At 43.9% G+C, this 26,449-nt stretch overlaps 1 protein-coding gene across 1 annotated transcript in view; it reads right to left on the reverse strand.

The window, feature by feature from the left end:
- Adcy9 (adenylate cyclase 9) overlaps positions 1–4,364 on the reverse strand; it is a 130,207-nt gene extending 125,843 nt beyond the window's left edge. The window contains exon 1 of the mRNA XM_051181316.1: positions 4,349–4,364. The gene's annotated coding sequence lies outside the window, so the exon portion shown is untranslated. The remainder of the gene's footprint in view (positions 1–4,348) is intronic.
- Positions 4,365–26,449: the final 22,085 nt, after the last annotated feature.

Consider the following 26,449-nt stretch of genomic DNA (forward strand, 5'->3'; position numbering starts at 1 on the left):
CTTGGGTAGTTTGTGGGGCCCTGGCAGTGGGACCAGGATTTATCCCTAGTGCATGAACTGACTTTTTGGAGCCCATTCCCTATGAAGAGAAACCTTGCTCAGCCTAGACACAGGAGGGAGGACCTTGGGGCTACCTCAACATATTGATGAGACAGACTTCACTGACTCCCCGTGGGAGACCTTACCCTCTCTGAGGAGCAGATGGGGGGTAGAATAGGGGAGAAGATGGGGGCAGTGGGAGAAGGGGATGGAGGGGGAACTGGGATTGGTATGTAAAGTTAAAAAAAAAAAATGGTGCACTTCAAAAGATGCCACCAAGAAGGTAAGAAAAAAAAAGTTGATGTGTTCATGATGTCTCTTCACAGCAATAAAAATCCTAAGACATACACATGCATATAATAAAAAATAATAAAGACAAATCTTTAAGAAAGAAAAAAAGTTAACTGTGGACTGAAAAACAGAGATTATGTATGTTTACAGTTTCAACCACTCCATTTTGGAGCCAAGTTTTTATTTTCAAATTTATTTATTTTATGTATATGGATGTGTTGCCTGTGTGTATGTATATGGACGTGTGCAGCTGGTACCTATGGAGGAGAGAAGAGGCCACTGGATCCCCTGGAACTGGAGTTGCAGATGGTTATGAGATTAAATCAGGTTCCCTGAAACTGTACCCTCTCTCCAGCCTGAGAGGCATGTTTCTTCAAGCATAATTTAAATCCAGGCCACACTGAGAACCTTAGACCTTCCTCTTTGCCCCTTCCCCTGACTCAGATTATACGAGGCTCTCTTAAAGATTCCAAGGACAAAACACACTGGGACACAGATAATAACTGCATGATGAATGAGGACACACACAGTCCTGGTGAGCAGGATTGGGAGAGGCTCATATCGAACCTCCTTCCTAAGAACAGGCTTGTGATGGGAGGACAGGACAATCTAGGCCCTGAAGTGGAGACACAGACGCAGGTACTGAGACTCAGAGCTCTTAGAAATGACTCCCTAAGGCCACGGCCATGTTGTGATATATCCAGGCCCAGAATCCAGGTCTCCTAGCCCCATGTGTTTCTCTTCTCTACCTGAGAGCAACAGCCACCATTTATAGTCACCTATTCTGTGCCTGCCATTGTCCATCTATAATTCTTTTCTTCCTTCCGTCCTTCCGTCCTTCCTTCCTTCCTTTCTTTCTTTCTTTTTTTTTTTTTTTTTTGATATTTTTTTATTTTATTTTTCTTATTTTACATATCGATCCCTGTTGTGTCCTTCCATAGGGAATGTGCTCCCAAAGTCCTTTCGTGCACCAGGGATATATCCTGGTTCCACTGTCAGAGGTCCCTTAGACTGCCCAGGCCTCCTAACTGAGACCCACATTCAGGGGGTCTGGGTCGGTCCTATGCTGGTTTCCCAGCTGTCAGTCTGGGGTCCATGAGCTCCCCCTTGCTATAATTATTTTCAATCCCCCTCCGTTCTTCAAGGAATCCGGAATCTGGCCAACAAATCCTAGAAGAACTTGAACTCAGAGTTCTGGAAGACCACCTTCACCACAGCTGCATTCTATTTACTTCTACCTCTTCTGGTTTAAGTCCACTCATTTTTTAATTGGGTACCTGGTACATACAAGTGCTATACACAGCTAAGAAACATACTAGTCCAAACTGGTTCACAGGGCAGGGCAGAGCCAGGCCAGGCAGCACTGAGCAGGTCTTGCTTCTCTTAACCCCGGGCCTGTGGTGAGGGGTGTTACTATGTTAGGACAGCTAACAGATTAACACAAGTGGACAGCTTACAACAAAAAACACATATTCACCCACAGCTCTGGAGCCAGAAGTCTAAAGCCGAGTGGACTCCAGGGGAAGAACCCCTTCCTCTAATAAAGGTTCTCTCCACAGGCTCTACAGGACACTTCCTTGCCTCTCCAGCCTCTAGTCCCTCTCAGTCTACCTTTCATATCTACCTGTTCACATATGGCCTGCCATACCTCCCTTTCAAAAGGATACCTGTGGGCTAGGTATGGTGGTATATTCTTTCAATCCCAGCACTCAGGAGGCAGAGGCAGGTGGATCACTGGGAACTGCAGCTCAGCCAGGCTGCTTAGTGAGTTCTGTCCCACCAAATCACAAATAATAAAAAAAGAGCTCCTGCACTCTGGGGTGCAGCTGAGTCAGTAGAGTGCTTGCCTATTGTGCACAAATGCACAAAGCACAACATAAATGCAGGCATGCTGTGGTCATATCACCAGAGGCATGGAGACAGGAAGGTCAGAAGTTGAAGGTCATGCTTAGCTACCTAGCAAATCTGAGCAGCCTGGGCTGCACATAAGCTCCATGAGCTTGCATGGCAAGCTGAGGAACTAAGGTTGACATTCTGGTCAAATGTGGAAGAGAGAGAGTACAGAAGGGAGAGAATGAACTGTCACTAGAGCCTTGGGTTTATTGTATGTCCAAACATCTTTTCCAAATAAGATTATAAGAGCAGGTACCAAGAGTTAGGAGATGGGCATATTTTTTCGTGAGAGACACTATCCAATTTACTTAAAGGAAAAGGCTGACTTAAGCCCACAGAGTCACTCTGTCCCTCAGGCCAGATCTTGGTGGGGCTGGCAGTGAGAACGCAGCTTCCATCCCCTGAGGCCAAGGCTGAGAAACAGGGCCAGCATGCTGGCTTTTGGAGCAACCAGTATGAAAGTAGTGGTTTGTGAGGGTCAGAGAGGCTGGAGAAAGAGCTCAGGGGAAGAGGCTCAGGGCAGGGTTCCTAAGACTGGGCTTAAGTCACATTCCTGAGCAACTTAGTTATCCAGGGCAAGCGGGCAGGAGGGCGGGGACTGCACTAATGGTCTTTGCCGCCAGGCCACAGTGCCCTCCTGGGGCTAACCTCATTTGACTTCTCAATCCAGAGTCAGGCTACCTCCCAACTCCTTATCAGCTGAGGCTGGAAGGACTCAGGACCCGGTGGTGCCAGCCAGGGACAGGGGCTCTGCATGAATGCCTGGTTACTGAAGTTGGAGCGAAGAAGAGATGTCAAAGTTACCAGGCCACATGCGATCTGGGGCTTTATTCACATTCAACAAACCTACCATTGTTGGAACGAGAAGAAAAAGGACATGGACAGACAATGGAAAACTGCCTCAAAGGCCTGCAAGTTAAATAGTGCTATAACTTCGGGTTATAGTCTCTGTAGACTCTGGAAGAGGCAGCGAAAGCAGTGGTAGCCCTTGACCTCAGACCTCAGATCCTCGGCTTACTGTGCAATCTTGGTCTAGTAATTCAACCTCACCTAACCTTAGCTCTCTTCTCTGTAAACTGAGGTTGGCAACATGACCTGTACCATCGGGCTATTGTGGGGATTCAATCAAATCAACCAAAGAGAGATGGAGTGCAGTACCTGGTGTGTGGCAAATACCTAACTACTACTGGCAGGTGTGAGCCAAGCACCCTTGAGATAAACACTGCAGGAGCCTGTAATGGTTAATTTCATGCATCTGCTAGGTCAGGCTGCAACCTGGCTGTTTAGTCAAACACCAGTCTACAAGGCTCTATGGGAGTTTCAGAGTTTGTTGTTTGTTTGTTTTGCTTTGGTTTTGTTTTTGTTGTTTTTAGAAGGAAATAACACTTAAATTGTTATACTTTGAATAAAGTAGGTCATTTTTCCATACTGTAGGTGGGCCTCATCCAATCAGTTAAAAGTACCAAGAGAAAAAGACTGGGTCTCTGAAGAAGAAGATATTCTACCTCCAGACTGATGGCTATAACACCAACTGTGAGCTCCAACCCCACAATCATGAGAGGCAATTCCTTAAATAAACTGATATTTGATGATAGATAAATAGATGATAAGAGATGATGACAGGTAGTAGATTTCTAGATATTGGTTGGTGGAAGATGGATGATAGATAGATAGATACATACATACATAGGTACATGCATAACCTACATAGATACACACATGCATAGCATATATAGATACATAGAGATATATACACATACATTGATACATAGATAGATAGATAGATAGATAGATAGATAGATAGATAGATAGATTTGGGTGGATGGGTAGGCACAGACCTATCTATGTATCTATTTACTCTACTAGTTCTGTTTCTCTGGATAACTCTTACACCACAAGATTGGTGGCCAGAAGCCACAGGGACAAACATCTCAGGCAAGAATGTAGGCTGTGCTATGGGGGATGAGCAGGCTAGGGAAACCACAGCACAGGGCACAAGAGGAAACATCTGGAAATGCCACAGGAAAGGCAGGTTGAGAGGAGGCTCAGAGGTCAAACGGAAACCTTCGGAAGATTGATGGCAGAGTATAAGCGCCTGGAGAATCCTTGACAAAGTAAGACTCACCAGGTTGTATCTATTTCCAAAATAGAACCAGGACAGCTAGAGAAATGTACTTAAGATGGAGAAGAACTCTACCTCCTGCCCAGAACACTTGGAAGTATAGAAGCCAGCCTCATCCCTGCCTGACAGCACCTGGGCCAAAGTCACGGGGCAGACACACCTGAGAGGCTGGGGAAGGTTTGCAGGAGCCTGCTGAGGTTCTCCTCTGGAATCTGGGTGCGGCCGGCGCCCAACAGCAGGGATCTGGAATGTGCTATGCTGCAAAGTAAATTCCTGGTGCATTTCTGAGACTCAGGTAATTCTCTAGACTGTCATGGTAGGCAGCATACAGTGATAGGTTCTGCAACGTGGGCAGTGAGAAGTGGCTTTGTCTGGAGCCTGGATCTCAGCCTGGTGCCAAGCAGATGTCACTCCTATAGAAACTCCAAGAGCAGGAGACCTGGTCAGAAAGCCTAACTCACATGGGGCAACTAAACAGATGCCACTGCCTGACTCCATGAGTTACAGCCTCGCTGGTGACAAGGTAGAGTTGGTCAGTTCTAGGGACTTCTTTCTTATTCTATGAATAGATGGTCTCTTTTAATCCTCTTGCTCCAGCCTCCTGCATGCAGGGGGTGGAGGTGGGAGATCATAGGGACACACCAGTGGCTCCAGCCTCCTGCACGTGGGGATCATAGGGACACACACCACCAGCCCTGGCTTTATGCCTGCCCTTGCTATCATGTCCTATCTCTGCATCATTTTTCTTCTAGTGTTTAAGCACCCAGATGGGACAAGGACAGAAGGCAGAGCCTCGATGCTTTAGAAGGTCATGGCCAGTGTTGTTTCTAGCAGCATGGAAGCCGGACAATGCTGAGAACTCTTTCTGCTCGAAATCCCTAAAAAGGAAAGCCAGTCACTGTGGTACAAGGTACATAGAACATAAAATTTATCGCTTTAGCAATCATTAGGTATACAGTTTTGTGGCACTGAATAGTCACACTATTGCACAACTACCCCTCCCATGCTTCTCCAAACCTGTGCATCTCTCAAACACAGACACTCCCTATGAAAACTAAATGTCCGCCAGGCCCTGGTAACATCTGCTCTGTCTTCTCTCAAATAAATAAATTATGTGTTTTTGTGTACCTGTAAGGCATGCGCATGGGAGCGCAGTACCTGTGGAGGCGCTGGATACAGGTTACAACCACTTGAAGCGGGTGCTGGGAACTGAACCTGGCTCCTCTGCAAGAGTAGTCCCTGCTCTTAACATTGAGGGGCACACAGTACCCGCTCTTAACACCATCTCTACACCCCCTTTCTAACTCTTGTGTGTTGCAAATGTGTATTTGTGCTCACATGAGTGTGGAAGCCTAAATTGATATGCAGTGTCTTCCTCACTTACTCTCCACTTTGCTTACTGAGTCTCTCACAGATCTTGACCTGGCAGAGTTTAGGTAATCTAACTAGTCAGCTTTCTCGGAGCATCTCCTGTCTCTGCCTCCTGAGTGCTGGGATTACAGGAGGACCACACGCCCACCCCCACCTGGCTTGTACACAGATTCTGAGGACCTCAACTCTGGTCCTCAGTCTTTCAGAGAGAGCACTTTGTCCTGTGAGCCGAGGCCCCAACCCAGTCTGTGTCACATAAATGTGACCATTCTAGAAATTTCATACAAGTAAATAATAATGGTTCATATCTGGATTATTTCACTCAGCACATTATCTCCAGTATATCCGTGTTGTTGCATGCTTTTTTGTTGTGGTTGGTTTTGATCTGGTCTTGAGACAGGATCTCCCTATTGTTACCCAAGCTAGTTTCAAATTCCTGAATACAAGACATCCTCCTACCTCAGTACTGAGAAGAAAGCAAAATTTCATTCCCTTTGAAGGCTAAATTATGTTCAAGTGTGTATGCCTGCCACACTCTGTTTACCTGTCTGTGCCTTCACTGACAAACATGTGGTGTGTCCCCACTTTTGCATACTGTGAACATGCATGCACGGATGGTTGCTTTCTCTTCACAGCTCCTGTAAGTGACTTTCCCCTATAAATGTGTTCATTTTTTTCTGAATGAGAGAGGCTTTGACAAGCATTTTCTCTCATGTTCACAGTCTCTCCTACAATTGCCGATGCACTATACAACGTCCACCTGCATCTGATTGTGGCCATCTTGACAAACTATCATGATTGCCTCCGTGAACTCTTGCTCTGTTTCTCTGCACAGTTTCCCAGCACACCTCAGATAAACAAAAGCTTGAGGTCATACATGCCCACACCTTGACACTGTCAGTGCCAAGAATACATATGAAATCTTTGATATTAGTTGGAGAAAAACCAGGTACATTTGCCTTGGACTGAACTCACCTCTGTCCTCAGCACTCATGAGGCCCCTCCTTCTGACCCTAGTCTCAGGGCCCACTTGTCTTGTTGACTCTTCGTATGTCAAAGCGCCTATGCTTAGGTTCTCATACACTGAGGCAGGGCTGTTCAGAACAAGCCTCTCCTTCCCCTTCTTATATGATCATCGTGTTTATTAATGTTTTCTCTTTCTTTCTCTAAGTCATCTCTTCAGGGGTTTACCAACTAGCTGATTCTTTCAAATAACTGACCATATTAGTTAGAAGAGGGTTAGAGGAATACTCTAAGACACAGCGACTTAACAAGATACATTCCTTCCCTCCCTACTAAAATCTCCAATAGCCTCAGCTCAGAGTCAGTGAGCCATGGGGTCTGGGAGCTAAGTTCTTTAGCTCTTGTTGCATTTTCCTTGCCCAAGAAGGAAAATCAAGGTCCAAGGTCCGAAGTCCAGCTTTCATCCAAGATAACTGTAGACTCCAGCCAGAGCTCCAGGTGGGGAGGAGCAGGGAGGGAGGGAGGAGAGGCCTGACTCTCTCTTTATATCTCTAGAGAACCACACACACCCTCTCTGCCCCTGAGCCATTGGATAGAAAGTGCCCAGTGTCAACTTCCAAGGAAGTCTAGGAAATGGGGGTTCTATGTTTTCTTTTTCTAATGCTGTGGTTGTAGGTTACTTCCCACCAGCTAGAAATCATGCAAGGCTTGAAGCGGTTATCTTTTATTTTGTTTTCAAGGAAAAACCATAGCCTTGACTGTCTTAGAACTCATGTGGACCACGCTGGCCTGGAACTCTAATTAATATCTAATACCTCTGCCTCCCAAGTGCTAGGATTAAAGGCGGGTGTGTGCAGTTATTTTATATATAAAACATATACATTATATATAATATATATAAAGGCAAACACTCTGCCACAGAGCTACAGCTCTTAAAGGGCATTTTAAGAAAACTTGTGAGGGATGTTCTGTGTAAGGTGGTTTTGGTTTTGCTTTTTGATACAAAGTCTCACTCTATCTTTCAGATTGGCCTCAGATTCATAGTAATCTTAGGCCTCAGCTTTGTAAGTGCTGGAATTACAAGTGTGAGCCACCATGCCTGGTTTTTAAGACATTTTAGTGAGAAAGTGTTTCTATTAACATACACTAATTATATAAATGGCTTTCACTGAGATGTTTCCATACTTGCAATTGTGTGCACATGTGTGCACACGCACACACACACGCACAGGAGATCATTACTCTCTCTTGTCCCAGCTTGTCCCCCTTGCCCCTTCTACTCTCATGGCTTTTTTTTTTTTTTTTTTTTTTTTTTTAGGAAAATCATTTTACAGTACAGGGCCTTAATTCCTTTGTGTGAACCCAAGTCTTTCTCTGGAACTATCTCCCTCTATCTGAAGAACATTCTTGATATCTGCTTTGGAGTGTAGCCTACAGGGAACAATCTCAGCTTTTGAAAGGTTTTTTGTTTTGGGTTTTTTTTTTTTTTTTTTAGAAGGATTTTGCCACTTGATACAGGATTTACAGGATTCAAGACTGATACTTTTGGTTTTTGTCTTTACAGACGTTAACCCTGGAGTCCAAGTAACCCTGGAGTCATGGATGATCTGCTCCTCTTTCCACAAAGACTCTTTTATGCCTCTGAAACTTGCAGAGCTTTTTCTCTTTGCCACCTGCTTTCAGCAGTCTGGTCTGGTGTCTCTCCCACCCGCAGGGCAGTGTGTAACTTCTTCTGACACTCAGCAGTTAGTTCTTTCTCTTCCTCGCTGACTACAGGCTTTTGTACCTGGTAATGGTAATGGGGCCATAGGTGACCAAATTACAGCTGTATGACGAATCCCCACTCTCATTATGTTTTCTGGACAAACGTACATACATATGATATGGAATGTTCCTTCTTAATGTGCACATCTGGAGTCCCACATCCTTAATGCAAATTTCCAGATTTCTCTGAGGGCAGAGGGCCATGCTTCTCGAAGCCCCTCCATGGGTGGGCATGTGACCGTTGTTGATGTTGCGTTCCTGATCACCCCTTCTTTTTCTTGCCACCCCTCTTTTCAGGAACCATTCTGTAGGGCCCAGCTTGGACTGGCTTGGTGTGTTTCCTGTTCTGCCGTTTGGGGCTCTTTGAGTGTCTTAAAATGTTTGGAAACACTCGGCTTTACTCTCTTCAAATACATCTCTGCCCTGACCTTCCCCTCCCTCCACCTTTTTATTGTCCTTGTTGCAGTTCTTTCATATTTTTGAGACGTTTTGTGGTGTGTAGCTCAGGCAGGACCAAACCTGTCATCTTCCTGCCTTTGCTTCCTGGGTGCTGAAATTATAGGCATGCAACAGCACACCTCCGTTCTCAGACTGGGATTTGGTTGCACACATGTTCTGTTATGTCCCATGACTTTCTCAACTCCACTGTGGAGCTACCCATTACGGTTTCCAAGTTTGCTGATCTATTCCATAGTCCCTCTCAGGTATTAATCCCATCTTGTGTATCATTTTGATTATTGGATTTTGTAGCTATAAACGGTGGTTTTTGTTTTGTTTTGTTTTATAGTCAGTTACTTATTCTTTGCATGTGCGTGCACAGGCACTCACTCCAGTGTCATCATGCACATGTGGCGATCAGAGACAACTTGCAGGAGTCAGTTCTCCCTCTACCGTTTGGGTTCCAGGGAATTAATTCAGATTGTTGAGTTTAGTGGCACCAATTTCATCTGCTTGGCTTTTCTTTTTTTGTTGCTGTTTTGGGACCATGTCTCACTTATGTATACTCCTGGCTGGACTGGAACTCTCTGTGTAGATCGAGCAGACCTCTTCCTCAAAATGCCCTCCTGCCCTTTTTCATGAGTGCTGGGATTACAGGTATGCACCACCACACCTGACTTAGTTATTTTTTAAATATCCTCTATTTTTTCCCCTCAAGTGTGAATGATTCCTTTTACATCTTTGAACACATCCAGCCCGTGTTTAAAGTCCTTGTCCTCGGTGACACTGCCTTTGTCATCGAGTCTGTGTCCATTGACTGGTTTTGCTTCTGATTATAGATTACATTTTATTGTTTGTTTTATTGCAAAGTCTACTTTGTTGACTGTTAGACTTCATGATAATTTTTAAGAGCATTAGAATTTGTCAGGAGGCAGGTTATGTGCAGATACAGTTGACTCTTTTGAAGTACGGTCTTAAGATCTTCAGTAGACTTTACTCTAGAAACAGCCTGGCTGCTGGGGTTGGCCTTTTCAAGTTTTTCCTGGATGCTATATATGTCAAAAGGGATTTTCCACTTCAGTTGGGCAAAGTCAAATGTTTCCCAACCCTCTGCAAGTTCCAGGAATAGTAGGGTCCATAGTTATCCAGTTGCTCCTTGACCAGCCCCATGGACCTTTGTTCTGTGTCTAAGAGAGAGGCTTAAGGCTCTGCAGCCATCTCTCTCTCAGCACACAAGCCTCCTCTCACACTCTGCTCTGCAAATCCTGCTTATTCGGGCCTGTCTGTGTTCTGCCTGTGTTCCCAAAGCTCTGTGAGACCGCTCTGCTTAGCTTATAATCCCTCTTGCGCCCACCTGGAAGGTGCCAGAATACAAGGCTATTATCATATTATCGATTTTCTGAAGTGGAGCCGAGAACAGAGTTGGGTATACACATGGTTCAGTCTATAGCACCTTGTAGGTAGGAGAGAGATCAGCTAGTGTAACTAACTGTAGTCTATACATTGTAGCTACATACATTGATCTCAGTACACAGATTTGACAACTATTGATGATAGTTTCAAGTAACTGGGAATATGGATTTCCTTAATCTATTTTTAAGTACCTGGCAAGAGGGCAGGTACGATGACTTCAGTTATTAAGAACACTAGCTAGCTTCAGTTCCAGGGAACCTGAGTTTGGCCCCCAGCATCCATGTTACAACCACTTGTAACTCCCACTCCAGGAGATCAAAATTCCTCAAACCACGAATGTATCCATAAATAACTTTTAGAGCACTGGGCAAACCTACTACAGTAATAAATGTAAAAGAAAGCAGCCTCTCCAAGAACAGGAGCAGCTTAAGAATGACAGCTGGCCCTGCTTCTGTTTGACATTATTTGAAGTATTCTAGTCAGTGTAATATATAGTAAGAAAAGCAAAAAGCAGGAGATGGAAAAGGCAGAAATGAAAGTATCAGTTATTTATCTGCAAATCCACAGGAAGCACTTACTAATGTGTGAGTTTGATTTTTTTTTTTTTTTTTTTTTTTGAGACAGTTTTCTCTGTGTAGCCCAAGCTGTCCTGAAAGTTGCTCTGGTCTCAAGCTCAGAGATACTCCCACCCCTGACTCATAAGTATGGTGTTTAAAGTCTTGCATCACCATGACCCGCTATGACTCTCTTTTTTTTTATTATTTAGTATGTAGTATGTGCACGGTGCACATGTGTATGCACATGTGAGGAGGTCAGAGGATAACTTGCAAGAGTCAGCTCTCTTCTACCATGTGGGTTCCAGGGATCGGATTCACATCTCCAGGCTCAGAGGTGAACACTGGTACATGCTGAGTTATCTCACCAGCCAAAGTAAAAGTACTTTCTACACAAGCCTGACAACCTGGAGCTCCAGCTCCTGGACCTACTCTACAAAGTTGCCCTTTGACCCCATGCACTGCCCCCACCCAAGCTATGCATATGCATACATTTACAACTTTTTAAAAGTAGACTAATAGCTGGGTGGTGGTGTTGCACACCTTTAATCCCAGTGCTTAGGAGGCAGAGGCAGGTGGATCGCTGTGAGTTCGAGGCTACCCTGGTCTACAAGAGTGAGTTCCAGTACATCCAGGGTAAAACAGTGAGACCATGGGGGTGGGGGAGTAGACTAGTGATGTCCAGTGCCAGGGGGTGGAGTAAAGAGTTTATGCTAAGAAGTCTTCTTTGAAGTGATACATGCCTATAATCCTAGTCCTTATAATGTGAAGGCAAAAGGGTCAAGAATTTCAGGCCCAAAGTGAGTTTAAGGCTAGCCTGGACTTCCTAAGACTCTGCTTTAACAAACTAAATAAATAATTGATAATGATAAGTGATAAAAGCTAAAGTCATTGAATTGTACACTTTAAGATGGTGTGTTTTGAGCTGAAGTGTAAAGCTCCTAGCATGTGAAAAGGCCCTGGGTTCCATCCCAACATCACAAAAGAAAAGGAAACGAGACTGGCAAATGAATCAGAAACCTTTCCAGACTTCCATATGAGTCCAATAAATTGACCTCCTCCCCTGAAGACACATCTGTGGAAATTTCCACCAGCAAAATCCTGGAAATGTTACTCACACTGTCTCTCTGGCCATGAGCCAGTGATCTCTCTCAGTGCTTATGCCAACATGGCTCATAAAACAACAACAAAAGCCATTTCTGCATCCATCTCTTGTGATAGCCAAAGTAAAGAAAACAGATCCTTTCATTTAAATCTCAGTATTCTCTTCAGTTCAGTATCTGGGATATCCAGGGTCACAAGGTCACATCCTTTTTAATAAATACTGCCCCTTGTTGCTATACTCATAGTTAAAGGGCATGCTAAATATACTCTGGATGTTAATAGAAGATACAACTTTTTTTTTTAATCCCAAAAATATAAAAGTAAATAGCTCTGAAATGCTTTCATGGCTCTTGGCATACAGGAAGTACCCTGTAAGTGTTAGCTATTGTATTGGGTGGATTCAAAGGCACTCCATTACTTCCTGAGATGACTTCGTGATCTTACTAAGTCTCTGTTGCTTTGTGTCATGCTCTTCATTGTCCCTACAGACTTGTTAGTAGCCATGAAATCTAACAAACTGACCCAAGATGAGGTATGGCCTGCTGATGAGGCCTAGGGTGGGGCCACCTCCCTTTTACAACTGTGTGGGTTTTTTTTCCTTTAATTGAATTGTTCTTGGATTCTATTACATATAAGCTACCAGTATCTGATGCCCCTGCTGACAAAACTGACCCTATTGCCTCCCCACCTGGATGGAAGAGGATCTGCCTGTACTGAAACAACATTGTCTCCTCAACAACATAGCAAATAGGGTCACACAGAGAACTGGACTTCTGACTGCAACTCTGACAAAGGAACAATGAAAGACCAGGCCTTATGCTTCAACAGTCCTGGTACCCTAGAACCCATCCAGATCCTCTTCTCTGTGCCCACATTCCCAGCAATGCTCTGAGAGAGGCCAGGATGGGAAGACCTAGGGTACCAGACATACCCAGGATGTGCTCACCACTTCCCAGAGCCAAAACACCCTTGCTGAAAAACAGAGAAGTTAGCAGTGTGAAGAAGCAATGAGAATCTCTCTCTCTCTCTCTCTCTCTCTCTCTCTCTCTCACACACACACACACACACACACACACACACACACACACACACACACATCGTACCAAACCAGCATACCACTGCATCTCCACATTCAGCTGATGCAGATGCTAAAGGAGATGAAACCACAGAGAAGGACGAGCCACAGAAAAGATCTGCAAGGATATCTACTAAACTTGCTCCTCCAAAGCCAGAGCCCAAGCCCCAAAATGCTCCTGCCAAGAAGGGAGAGAAGGTACCCAAAGGGAAGAAGGGGAAAGCTGATGCTGGCAAGGATGAAATAATCCTGCAGACAGTGGAGATGCCAACACAGACCAGGCACAGAGGGCTGATGGTGCTGGAGATGCCTAGTGAAGTGTGTGCGTTTTTGATAACCATGTACTTCTGGTGACTGCACAGTTTGAAATCAGGTTTTATAAAAATGAAGAACTTTGCTTTACTTTTATACTTTTTAAAGCTATGTTGTTAGCACACAGAACACTTGATTGTTTGAGGGGTGAAGGAACACATGTCACTAACAAATGTCTCTCAGGCTGGACTGATGACAGAGAACATCATTCCCTGATAATTTTGAAAACCTCCCATTGGCTCTCAGGAGAGCTATCCTGATGTTAACACATGTGGCACCAAATGCCTTGTTGTGTGGGAAAACTCTGAATTCATTTTTATATCCTCCTCCCCCTATACCACCAACATAGACTTAACTCCCTTAAAACCAGAGGCCTGTTGAAACCTGACCCAAAAAAAATGGTTTTACCAGTCATTGGGCAATCTAGACTTCTTTGCAGTGACATCACTGTGTGTTCTCAAAAGAGTGGTGGTTTCTTTTAAAAAAGATATGGATCTTCAATTTAGTAAGTCACTCTAAGCTCTTCCCCTGTCTGAGGCATTGAAGACTGGATGGGGTTTTATAGTGGTTTTCTGATTTTGTTGGCCTATATAAGAAGGGAATTTGGATGTTCTTGTATACCATTAATGATTGTCTACCCATGTCATGCCTGAAATAGCATGATTGCTTGTGGGCAGTATTTTTAATAAAGCTGGATACAGTTTGGCTTGGAGAAAAAAGAAACGAAAAACAGAGAAGTAAAATCGATAATAATCAAGGTTTGAACTGGCAAAATTGCTGAGTGATGCTTGCTACCAAGCCTTATGACCTGAGTTCAATCCCTAGGACCCATATAGTAGAAGAAAAAGAATTTACTCCCCCAAGTATTTTCTGACCTCTAGATGTGCATGTATACAGAAAATAAATAATTTTAAATTGCAAAAATTAATAATCAAGGTTTGTTCCTAAACCTTTGGATTTCTCCTGCTCTGACCTATCTGTGTATGTGGAGACATACACAGGCATGAGCTATATAGCTCTACCACTACTGCTAAGATATATGGATACAGAGATAGGTATATCTCAGTCAAACATTTGGGGAAAAAAATCTGGATCGATCCCACAGTCCTGAGAAGTTGTATTTTATTATCTCTATTTTGTTGATAAGAAAACTGAACTCCACCATAGCCAGGTCACTCAGCTGTCCAGGAATTTAGCTGAAGCTGGATCTGGAAGACACTTCAGTCATCCTGATGCTCTCCTCAGCATACACAACACCCCACCTTGTGCTGTTCCAAGTATCCTTCCATGGCTCAGATGGGTCAGACTTCACAAGAGATAGCCCCATTTTCCTTGTGCAGGGTCCGCCCCTCCTTCTTTAGAGACCCTCCTGATACAGCAGGTCCCAGCTGAATACAGCCTTACTCTGTCTTCCAGATGAAGCTGGCCCCAACACCAGGTGGACTCCACCACCTTCCCTCTCTCTCCTTCCAGGGTACAAGCTGCAGTCTGCAGGTCAGGGTTCATGGATCAGGTCATTGTTCCTACTATCAGAGCCTAGACCTGGGAGCAGGCATGTGACTGCTTCTCTATCCCCAAGCTTAACTCAGAAGTTTGATGGAGCCAGCAGCCAAGACATGTTGGCTGAATAAATGAAGAAGCCTGTAAATATCTTCATATTTCACACATGTTGGTTCACACTATTCATTTTCAGAAGTAATGGTCTCATAATTTAAAACATTTAGAGCAGTCATTGAGCACATGAACAACATTTTTACTGTAACAAAATATGCATATCATAAAATGCCCTGTTCTAAGTGTGTAGTTCATATAATTGATAACATTAAGTACATTTGCTGTTGTACAATGAGGAGCATCACTATACCATTGCCATTTCCCCATATTAAAACTCTCTCCACTGAACATTAACTGCCTCCTTCCCCCGCTTAGCCCCTCCTCCTCTTTGTGATTCTGACTACTCTAAGCACTTCATCTGAACAGAATCATGTCACACTTCCTTTTGCATCTGGTTTATTTCACACAGCATATGTCTTGGAGAGCCAACACTGTTGGAATCATCACATCACTCTTTAAAGACAGTCGCTGACTCAAGAAATGACTCTTGAGTGGGTAAAGTACCTGCTATGTAAGCATGATAATCTACATGAAAGCCAGGCATGGAGGCACACACCTGTAATTCCAGTACTTAGGAGACAGAGACAGGGACCTGTGGAGCTCCCTGTGGACAGTCTAGTCAGTCAATGAACTCCAGGTTCACTGAGAAACCTTGTCTCGTGAAATAAGGTAGACAACAATTGAGGAAATACTTGACATTGACCTCCGGCCTCTATTCACATGTGTACTTGTGAACACATGCATACACTACACATACAGGTGTGTATACGTATATATACACAATACACACATACCACACCATACACACACACACTGAGTATATATACCATATATACACATATATATCACAAGTATATACACCATATATATGCATACTATCTGCACACAAACATGTACAAATACACCACATATACACACATACATATAAAAAACAAATAAATATAATAAAAAATAAAGTATCAATGAACCCATGCTACACGCAGGACCTTGTACCAATGATCCCATTGGGGGAAAACGGTAAATGATAGTATCAGATCTAAGTGTCAGTCAGCTCATTTCCTTCTCAAAGGGTCCAATAAACTACAGAGGAGAGGCAGTCAATGTACCAGTCTACCTGGTCCTGGTCTCCACCCTTGAAAGGGGGTTTCTACTGCCTATAGACCATTATAGACCCTTTCTCCAGTTGTACCTAATGGTTCTAGAAGTCAATAAAAAAATGGCAATGACTAATGGAGGAACTGCAAACACATCAAGGTAATGAGCAAACAAGTGACAGATGGAGTGTGTTGTCCCTCCTCAGGCCAGAATGTGCCCAAGAGTCTCTGGACCCTTGGGAGTTCTAAAAAGAAGCAAGACTTTCCATCAAATAGAGTTGGCACTTCTACACCCATACCTGCTAGGCCACAGAGACCTTCGGCAGAATGGAAATCAGAATTTCCATTAGAGGGGTAGAGTGAGAAACTGCAGGAAGGCACCATTCCCTGAGCTCCTCGGGAAGCCAGTCCTACACCATTTGCCTCCACCTACAGTATCTCACCCAACAATCTTAAGAATCAAGCACAAGAGATGTCATGGCCTCCTATTTGCAGTAAAGAAACTGAAGCTCAAGTGAGTTAGCCAGCTAGCTACCTAGGGTCACACTGCTAATTCGTGTTGGGACTGGCAAAGTCAGGCTCAACAACCTCAAGGCTCTTTTCTTTACCATCATGCCTCATATCCCATGATGGGAGTGACTCACCCTCATCCTTAGTCCCCTGCACTGCCTAGACCCCAGGCGTGTATCATAGAGAAGAGCATCACAGATGTGCCTGGTGAGCAGCACAAGGAAAACACTCTGCTCTCTCCCTACAAGCACTGTGGAGAAGACCCTAGGAAAGGACAAGTCCTCTCCAAGACCTTCAGAGTAGGAGCACAAGCTTGCAGCATTGACAGCTTGAGCATGGGCAGAGCTTTGGATTGAATTGAATGCTCAGGCAGTTTTGCTAATTAATGGTAGCTGAGTCATAAGAAAAAAAGAAAAGTTGGCTCCAAGCTTATGCTGAGAAAAGGGTGCCTCCTTGGAGAGCCTGAGTAGGCGGCCTGCAGCCTCCACTCCTCTCCAGCCTGGAGGCCACCCCTCTTGGTACTTTCTCAGGGATAGAGCTGTACAGAGGCAGAGGCCTAGCTTAGCTGGTTTAGGTGAGCCCAATTTAGTCAAATGATCAGTGAGGATGGAATGAGGTAGACAATGACTAATTCTTTAAGCCAGCTCCAGTTCAGTTTGGGGGTGACAGACTTTTGCTCTCTACATCAGTATCAATGCTCTTGGAATTTCACTTTCAAAAATGTCGTCCTTTGAAGTTTTCTTCTCTTGGTAGGCTGACGAAGAATCAGCTGGCCTGTGGTAAAGTGTCAGAAACAGAATCAAATGTACCTTGAACTTGCTGTTAATATGCCCAGTGAAGGGACTTCTGAAGGTATTAACTGGTACACTCTGTGGGTGCAGAGTGCCCAGGCAGGCAGGGAGGTCTGTCCAAGGTTGTACAGCTCCTGAAAACCTTTTCACACTGAGCCAAATCTTTTTCCTGTGGCTCCATCCTGTTCCCCGTGTGTCATGGAACAAATGTGCTCCTACTGGAGGCAGTCTTGCAAGCTCACCACCAACTCCTCTCCTCAAAATCCAAGTTCTCTCAGCTGTTCTTGGGGATGCTCCTGACAGCCTCTTTGGTTGAGGATGCTTCAATAAGCTCAGTCCAGATTCTCTGGAACACCTCTGCCTATGTGTCACAAAATGATAAGCAGAAAGAGTAAAACCCTGGTTACAGAGCCTACTAACCTGTGAAAAAATAAAAGACTCCAAACTGTAGGCACAAAGACTCCAAGGGAAGCAGCAGACACATTAACTCTGCACTTCCAGAATCAAGAAGCAGCCATTCCCTCAAATCTGTTCACTCAAATGTCAGGACTGCTAGGGCCCTGGTGGACATAGGAACAGATGGGTCTAAGCTACAGGACCAGCCCTCATAGGAGCCTTGACAAAGTCTGACACTCCAGTGCTCTGCCATTGAAGTCCCCCAGCTACCTACTCTAGACTCCGCCTCTTCTTATTCACCTCTTGCTTTTCCTCCCTTATCAAGCCTGTGGTTTAGTCCACTACATTTTCCAGTCTGCAAAAGCAGGGCAGTAGAGTCAGACCTCATAGAGTTCATTTAGTTGCTACTGTTCTGGCAACAAGCCAAAGAGGCTTGACAGATGCTGGAGACATGGGTGTCTCATGAGGCACATGAGCTCCTCCAGCCTGTCACTAACCTGTGAAGGACCTCCTACCTGTGCTGGAGCACTGAGGTACACCCAGGGTCCAGAAAGGAGCACTTCTAGAAGGGAGCACTGAGGAGGTGATCATTTCAGTGGACAGAGAGAACAGAAGAAACCAGACTTCTCAGTTGTCATGTTCTCACACAGATCAGCTCGACTCCGATATCCAAATGGAGGAAGGGATCATTCACAGTGTCCAACAGGCCCCAACCCCAACATCACCTCACTGTTGTTAACCTACAACTTCACTTTCACCCCTCTGGTAATTCTAGTCTTTTCTATGGAATTAAAATGCTACTTTGAGAATGGATTTAGTAATAGATGTGTATTGCAGACTTCTGTGTGAAGAATACAAAGCATTGTTGAGAGAAGTAAAGAAGAGTAAATACATGCTTGTGAGCTGGAAAACTCAGTATTATTAAGATGTCAATCCACTGAAATTTATCTCGGGCTCAGCATAATCCCAATCAAAATTGACAAGTCAGCTAAAACTTAAGTGGAATTTTAAAAATAGATGCAGGATAGCCAAAATGTTGCTAGTAAAGAACAAAAACAATTACACTAGATGATTTTAAAACTTATTATAAATAGCAATATTTAAGATGGTAGGTATTGTATTAGGATACACAAATAAGATTAATGAAGTCTAAATGTATACATTGAAAGTTTGATTTTTCTACAAAGGCAATAAAGAACAAAAGTCTTTTCAACAAATTATCTACTTCTGAGAGGAAAAAACTAACCTCAACTCTTTATATCATGCCACTAAGTTAAGCTGAATAGGGGCCCAGAGAGATGGCTTGGTGGTTAAGAATACTTGGGGCTCTTCCAGAAGACCTAGGTTCAGGTCTCAGCACCCACATCTGGAAGCTCATAACTCCAGGGGAGCCAATGCCCTTTTCTAGCGTCTGTGGATACATGCACACATGTGGCATATGTTCATGCAGACACACATGTGCACATAAATAAAAATATAAAATAAAAATATTTTAATTAATAGGATTGAGAGATGACTTAGCAGTTAAGAGGACTGTCTGTTCACTCAGAGAACCTGGGTCCAGTTTCTAGCACTCACATGGTGGCTCACAACCATTTGGTACTCCAGGTCCAGGGGCTCCAACACCCTCTTCTAGCCTCCCAGGTCACCAGGCATGTGCAGGCTATCCCTCTCACATGCATGCAAAACATTCATACACAATAAATAAAGACAAAATTTTAAGTAAGTTGAAATAAATCCTAGACTTAAAGGAAAAGCCAAATTCATCTAAGACAAAAACATAGAGCGATATCTTCATGGAATTTATAGGCAAACACAAAAAGCATTAGACATGAAAAATAGTGTTGTTGCCAGGCATGGTGGCTCACACCTTTAATCTCCACACTTGGGAGTCAGAGCAAGAAGGTCTCTGTGAGGTCAAGGCCAGACTAGTCTACAGAGGGAGTTCCAGGACAGCCAGGGCTGTTACATGGAGAAACCCTGTCATGAAAAACAAAACAAAAAATAATAACAATAATAAGAACCATAGTGTTTAGTTTGCTTCTTGCTAGTATGTTTAAAAAATAAAAAGCTTACCAGGCAGTGGTGGTGCACACCATTAACCCCAGCACTTGGGAGGCAGAGGCAGGCAGATCTTTGTGAGTTTGAGGCCAGCCTGGTCTACAAAGTGAGTTCCAGGACAGCCAGCATTGTTACACAGAGAAACCCTGTCTCAAAAAACCAAAAATAAATAAATAGCTCAGTAGGCAGGGACAGTGAAATATCTCTATAGTGAAAACACTTGATATCAAGCTTGATGACCTGAATTCAATCCTGGGACCCACATGGCAGAAGAAGGGAACTGGCATGCACATGCATGTTATGACACATGCATACACATACCAAAACACATACACAAAAATAATTAGTAAATGTTTAAAACATAAAGATAAACTAAATTTAAAATTCTGACAAAAGCAACTTAAAGGAGAAAGGCTCATAGTTAAAAGTATAGCTCATCGTGACAGGGAAGTCGCGGCACCAGGTGTTTGAAGTAACTGGTCACATTGCCTCCACAGTCAGGAAGCTAAAAGCAGTGAGCACATGGCATTGTGTAGTTCTCTTGCTCCATTTATGTAGTACAGGGTCCAAGCTCAGAGTGGGCAGTCTTCCCACTGTAATTAGCACAAACAAGATAACCTCCGCAAGCATGCACAGAGCCCCATCTCCCACAGGATTCTGGGTTCTGTCCAGTTAACAATTAATATTAACTGTCCCAGACAGTAAAGAAGAATTTATCAAAAGTTTAAATTTCAGCAAACTGTGGTGGGCACCTGCAATCCTAGCCCCAGGGAGGGTGAGACAGGAGGATTACATCAAGTTTGAGACCAGCCTGGGCCTCACAGTAAGTCCCTGAGCAGCAAGACTACAAGTAAGACTGCCTCCAAAAACCTCACAAATTCATTTTATTGTTGCTTTGTCTTGTTTGTTTGGTTGGTTGATCTGAGACAGCATCTCACTATGCATTGCCTGGCCAGGAACTTGATAAGTAGACTGTAGGTGTTGCTTCTCAGGTGTTTGGATCAAAGACATACACCACCATGACCCACCCCAAACATCACAAATTTAAATTTAACACACCTACCAGAATAACTACAGTTAAAGACACTGGCTATACCCCAGTTTGAGAGGATGTGGAGCATCCTGAACTCTCAGACTTTGCTCATCAGGACATAAAATGGTAAAAATCACTTTGAGAAAAAGTCTACCAGTTAGGTTATTAAACTACAAAATAAAACCCTATAACCCAGCAGTTTCACTTCAAATGTCCAAGAAAACTTTGTATAAGAGTATCACAGCAGTTTTACTTAAAATAGTAAAAAACTGGAAGTGGAACTCTCTCCATCCAGAAGAGAGTAGTTTTTTGTTTTTTTTAAGTTGTAAGTCATGGCCTGTGAAATGGCTCAGTGGGTGAAGGTACTTGCTGCCAAGCCTGATGACCCAAGTTCCATCCCAAGTACCAAGGAGAGAACTGTATTACGAGCACTTTCCTCAAAAAAAACAAAACAAAATACTAATACTAACAACAACAACAATAATAATAATGAAGTGCATGTGGTGTTTTGAATAGGAATGTCTCCTGTAGACTCATGTGTATGAATGCTTGTCCCATAAGAAGTGACACTATTGGGAGGTGTGGCCTTGTCACTGTGTCACTGTGGAGGCTCACTTTGAGGTCATATATGCTCAAGCTAGGCCTAGTCTCCTTCAGCTGCCTGCCTGCTGGTCCAGATGTAGAACTCTTGGCTCCCTCTCCAGCACCATGTCTGCCTGCACACTGCCATGCTTCCTGCCTGGATGATAACGGACTAAACTTCTGAAACTGTAAGCTGGCCCAATTAAATGTTTTCCATTATAAGAGTTGCTGAGGTAATGGTGTCTCTTCACAGCAATAGCAACCCTAAGATGGTGTACAATGCAGTAGGTTTTTAAACTGTGTTTGTTTATTCTATGTGCATGAGTGTTTTACTTGTATATATGTGTATTACTGTATGCATGTCTGGTGCCTTCAGGAGTCAGAAGAGGGTGTCATATCCCCTGGAACTGGAGTTACAGATGGTTGTGAGCTTCCATGTGGGTGCTGACAATTGAACCCAGTCCTTTGCAAGAGCAGCATGTGCTCTTAAATACTGAGCCAGCCATCTCTCCAGCAGTTCTTAGAATATTCAGTTATGCAAATATTACCACCACTTAATTCCAGAAAAATTAGTGCATTTAGCACTCACTTCATGTTGAAATGTTCAAGCGGTTTTTCTAATTGGAGAGACGCCACTAATCTACTTTTTGTCTGTGTTTGCCTAATTTAGACTTCCATGTACACAGAATCATACTATCACTACCGTTTGTGACAGCCCTTTTCCACCTGATGTTCTCTAGGTCCATACGTGCCAGTGAAACCCTTTCCATGGTTGAGTAATATTCCACTATATGGTTGAACCATGTCTTGTTCATTCATTTAATCATTTCAGTCACTATGCCCATGGGGAGGGAGGGGCTGGACATGGAAAAGTACAAGAAGACTTTCTGAAGTAATGCAAATGCTCTGGGTCAGCATGGGTGTACATATTCATCAAAACTTATCCAGCCATATTAAAGAGTGCCCAAAAGAAAGGAAGAGAGAAAGGACAGACAGAAGGAAGAAAGGAAGGAAGGAAAAAATACAATGCAGGAACTGAATCAGTCTCCTGGTGGAGACTGAGCTATGTGTAAAATTCCTCTATGATGCCCTAGTTATGTGGGTGTTCTCCCTGATCAATCCTGCTCAAATACATCAGGGCACACTCTGTCCTACAAGCTACCTTGTGAGAAGCAGAGAAAGTCTTATGCAAATGTGTAATGATAGGATGTCGTTCTGAGTGTATGTGTATGGTAGACATGACCATGGCCATGTACAAGACTGTCTCAAGGACCCCAAAACCTCAGATCCATGGAAAGGGCAATGCTTTCCCCAGGTCAGGCTGACGGAAGTGGCAAAGCCTTCTGCTGGCCAGGGTAGATGTTAACAATGCATGCAAAAACTTAGCAAAAACTTCCTCCTTCAGGATGACTAACTACAACCTGAGACTACTCCCTATGGAGACCTCCCACCCAGACAGTTAACTCCTCCTGCTGCTGTTCATAATGAAAGCACTGATTTCTAGGTACAGTGGGGGTCCTCCATCAGAGCTAGCATAACCTGTATGATCCCAGTTTTTCTGTGTGTGCATCTGTTGTCTCTTCATCCACACACAGTCAGTCTTCCAGGACTAAGCTGGGCAGGATGTAACACTTCCTGAGGCCCTACTTGCTGAAGAACTGCAGGGTTGTTGCCTGATGCTTTGGCCTAGGCCATCCCTGCATGAACCACTGAGCTGAGTGAATATCCTCCCTTGAGATCATCTGTACCCTTTGCTTTCCTAGTCAACTCTGTCAATGCCAAATTGTCCTGCAGGGTAGATTTTCCTGCTCCAAGAGAGATAGTATCTAGTTAGCTTGGTAGTTTTCTTCCTTGACATAAATCAATAAATTGAGATCTAACTTCACATTTAAAAAGCAAATTGCCAGAGGGAAGCCATATTAGGGCATGGTGAGAAATGTGTCTGAGGGAATGGCAAAGAGCCTCCAGAACTGGGAGGGAAGATGTGAGCACTGGGTCAGAAAGTGATAAACAATGAACACAATCTCTCTATTAAATGACACTATTAATATGCAGGTTGGAAATGGTCACATCATCAAGCTCAATGGCATGTTCATTTGATTTGCCCCAGTAGAACAGTGTGCTGCACTGAGACCTTGGTCCTGACATGTTTAAGGGTGGGGACTGACAGAAGGACACATGCAGAACTTAGGCACTGACTGCTGTGCCAACAAGAGCAATAGACCATAAGTGTCATAGAAGCTCTAACAGCAGACAGACCTTCATACTGCCGTGTCCACATGTTCTGTGCTCTGTGCCAACACCTGGGATAAGATGGTTTGCCCAAAGACGGCTGATGTTCAGAGGCTTGCTCATTGTCCAGCCCTGGAGACTTAGCTACAAAGAACTGCAATGTGCAGTAGTTATCAATTAAGTGTAGAAATGTCCTAGCCATGCCAATCTAGAACTTCTGCCTATTAGGTTTAGAGAAGGGATGCTTTGCAGAAGAGAGAAAACAAGCTAGGGTCAGGCTGGGGACTTTCCTAAGAGAATGATGGCTCTTGGAATAAAGATACAGAGATAGAAATATGCATACCTGCAGGGAAGCTTGGTCTAACCAGATAAGTGCTCAAGTCAAGAACAACAGTAAGCACTCATAAGTGGATACCAGACATAAAGCAAAAGATACCCAGCCTACAATTCATAACCCCAGAGATGCTTGAACCCGCTTCCAGAAACAAATGGAAGCAGATGCAGAAATCCATAACTAACCAATGGGCCAAGCTCCTGGAGTACAATTAAATTGAGGGAGGAGCGATAATATAAACAAAGGAATCAAGACCATGATGGGGAAACCCACAGAATCAGCTGACCCAAGCTAGTAAGAGATTGCTAACTCAGTTCTGACAAATGAAGAACCAGCATAAGACCGAACTAGACTCCCTTAATATAGGTGACAATGTTGTGACTGGGACAATATATGAGGCCACTGGCAGTGGGTCCAAGACCTAATACTAATGTACAAACTGACTTAGTGGAGCCCATTCTATATGGAGAGATATCTTGCACAGTCTAGACACAGGGGTATAGGGTTAGAGAGGTGCCTTGGTCCTATCTCAGCGAGATGATGGGACCTAGTAGACTTCCTATGGGAGGCATTACCCTCTCCATGTAGCAGATGACAGGAGCGGGAAGTGGATGGAATGGGAGGAAAGGAGGAAGGGGAAACTGGGATTGGAATTTAAAAAACAAATTAAGGGGGAAAAAAAAGAAGAACAGTAAGAACGAAGGCAGGAATACCCCGTTGAGGGTGGAGGAAGCAGCACAGGTCTTTATAGAGGAAGAGCTACACACACAGACGGGAAGACACAGAAGAATCACTGTGCATATAACAGATGGACAACAACCTCCTCTAAGATGCTCAGAACCTGTAAACATATCACCTTACATGACAAAGGGGACATTGCAGACATACTAATGTAAGTGAGAGCTTATCTTTATCATCCGGGTAGGCCCAGGGAAGTCATAAGAACTCTCAAAGTTCCATGCTTAAATGGCAAGGCATTCTCTCCTGCGCCTTTAGAAAGAGTACACACACCATGATTTTAGCTCCATGATACTGACTACAAACTTCAGACCTTCAGAACTTCAAGCTACTAAATGTATGCCTTGAACCACTAAATCTATGGTTGTTCATTAAAGCAACAACCAAAACCTAGCGAGGTGGTAAATCAGTGAAATACACAGCTTGCACACCATAATCCCTTATGTAAATCAGAATATATAGCTTACACACCACAATCCCTTATGTAAATCAGCAGAACACACAGCTTGCACATATTCCCTTATGTAAACACCCTTTTTTGTGCTCTTGATGGAGATATTTCCCTCTGAAATTTTCATTCCAACAAAAAGAACTGGAATCCACACACCCTGGAAAACGTAGACACATATTAGCTGCTGCTTCATTCACCCAGAAGGCAACCAAAATGGAATTAGAATGAGCTCTTACAACACTGTCCTCTGTAAGCCCAGAATCTGGTATGGGAAACAGATGTGCAACACAAAGTTGTAGCATAATACATAAATGCTTGGATGAAAGTGAGCAGAGGAGAATGAGGAAAGCCAATAACACAACTTCTCATGGAACAGAAGTCCCAGCTCAGGGGATCTTAGCTTTACAAAGCAGTAAGAGGAAGGGGAACCCAAGCAAATGAAACCACATTTACCAAGCTGGAGGCAGGAGAATGTATAGGAAACCACAGATCAGAGACCAGGCTGTGATAGGTGGTTCCTGACAACATACAGACAACTGTTCTCTGGGATCCTTCTCAGTTCCTTCTAGCTGCTACATGAAGGCTCCCCAAAGAAAGAGAGAGGCCTAAGGGAAGCCTTCCCTGGTGGAGACAATAAAAATCTGCAACACTCAAGCCTAAGCAACTACCCTGTGTTGAAGAACCTGACCCCATTTCTGCCTGGGTTTCTCTCGATACCCTGAGTATGTCTTGTCTTCCTGTTACACCTTCACAGAGAAGTGACACATTTACCTCTAGAAACAGAGTCCCATAAAAGAACAGCCAACTTCTCTATCTGGCCTCAGACATTCCTGGATAGTTGATACCACAAATAAAATAGTGAGAATCACAGTATTCTATCTGCATGCAGAAAATAGCTGTATCTTTGGTAAAGCATCACACATGGGTAGTAACTGGATGGTATCAGTTTGACTGCAAGGGTGAGTAAATCTGTTGTAAAAAGAAGATGGAGAGAGAAATGAACAAGTTACAAGGGGAAGCATGGAAAGGAAGAGGCAGCTAGAGAGGATGTATGCAGTGCTGCCCTGCAAGAGGATCTGCCTCAGCCAGTCTCACCAACACTGGATGCTTTCTATGACTCCTGAGCTCCAAAACAAGATCAGGGTATGGGTGGAAATGACCAGGAGGACAGACCTATTTAAACCACTCATCCATCCTAAGCCAGACTCCAAGACTCAAACCTGCAATCCTAACACTCAAGCTGAGCCAGGAGGATTGCCAGGAGTCTGAGGATA

The sequence above is a fragment of the Phodopus roborovskii genome, unplaced genomic scaffold, assembly GCF_943737965.1.
Source record: "Phodopus roborovskii unplaced genomic scaffold, PHOROB, whole genome shotgun sequence".
In the NCBI taxonomy this organism is placed as follows: domain Eukaryota; kingdom Metazoa; phylum Chordata; class Mammalia; order Rodentia; family Cricetidae; genus Phodopus; species Phodopus roborovskii.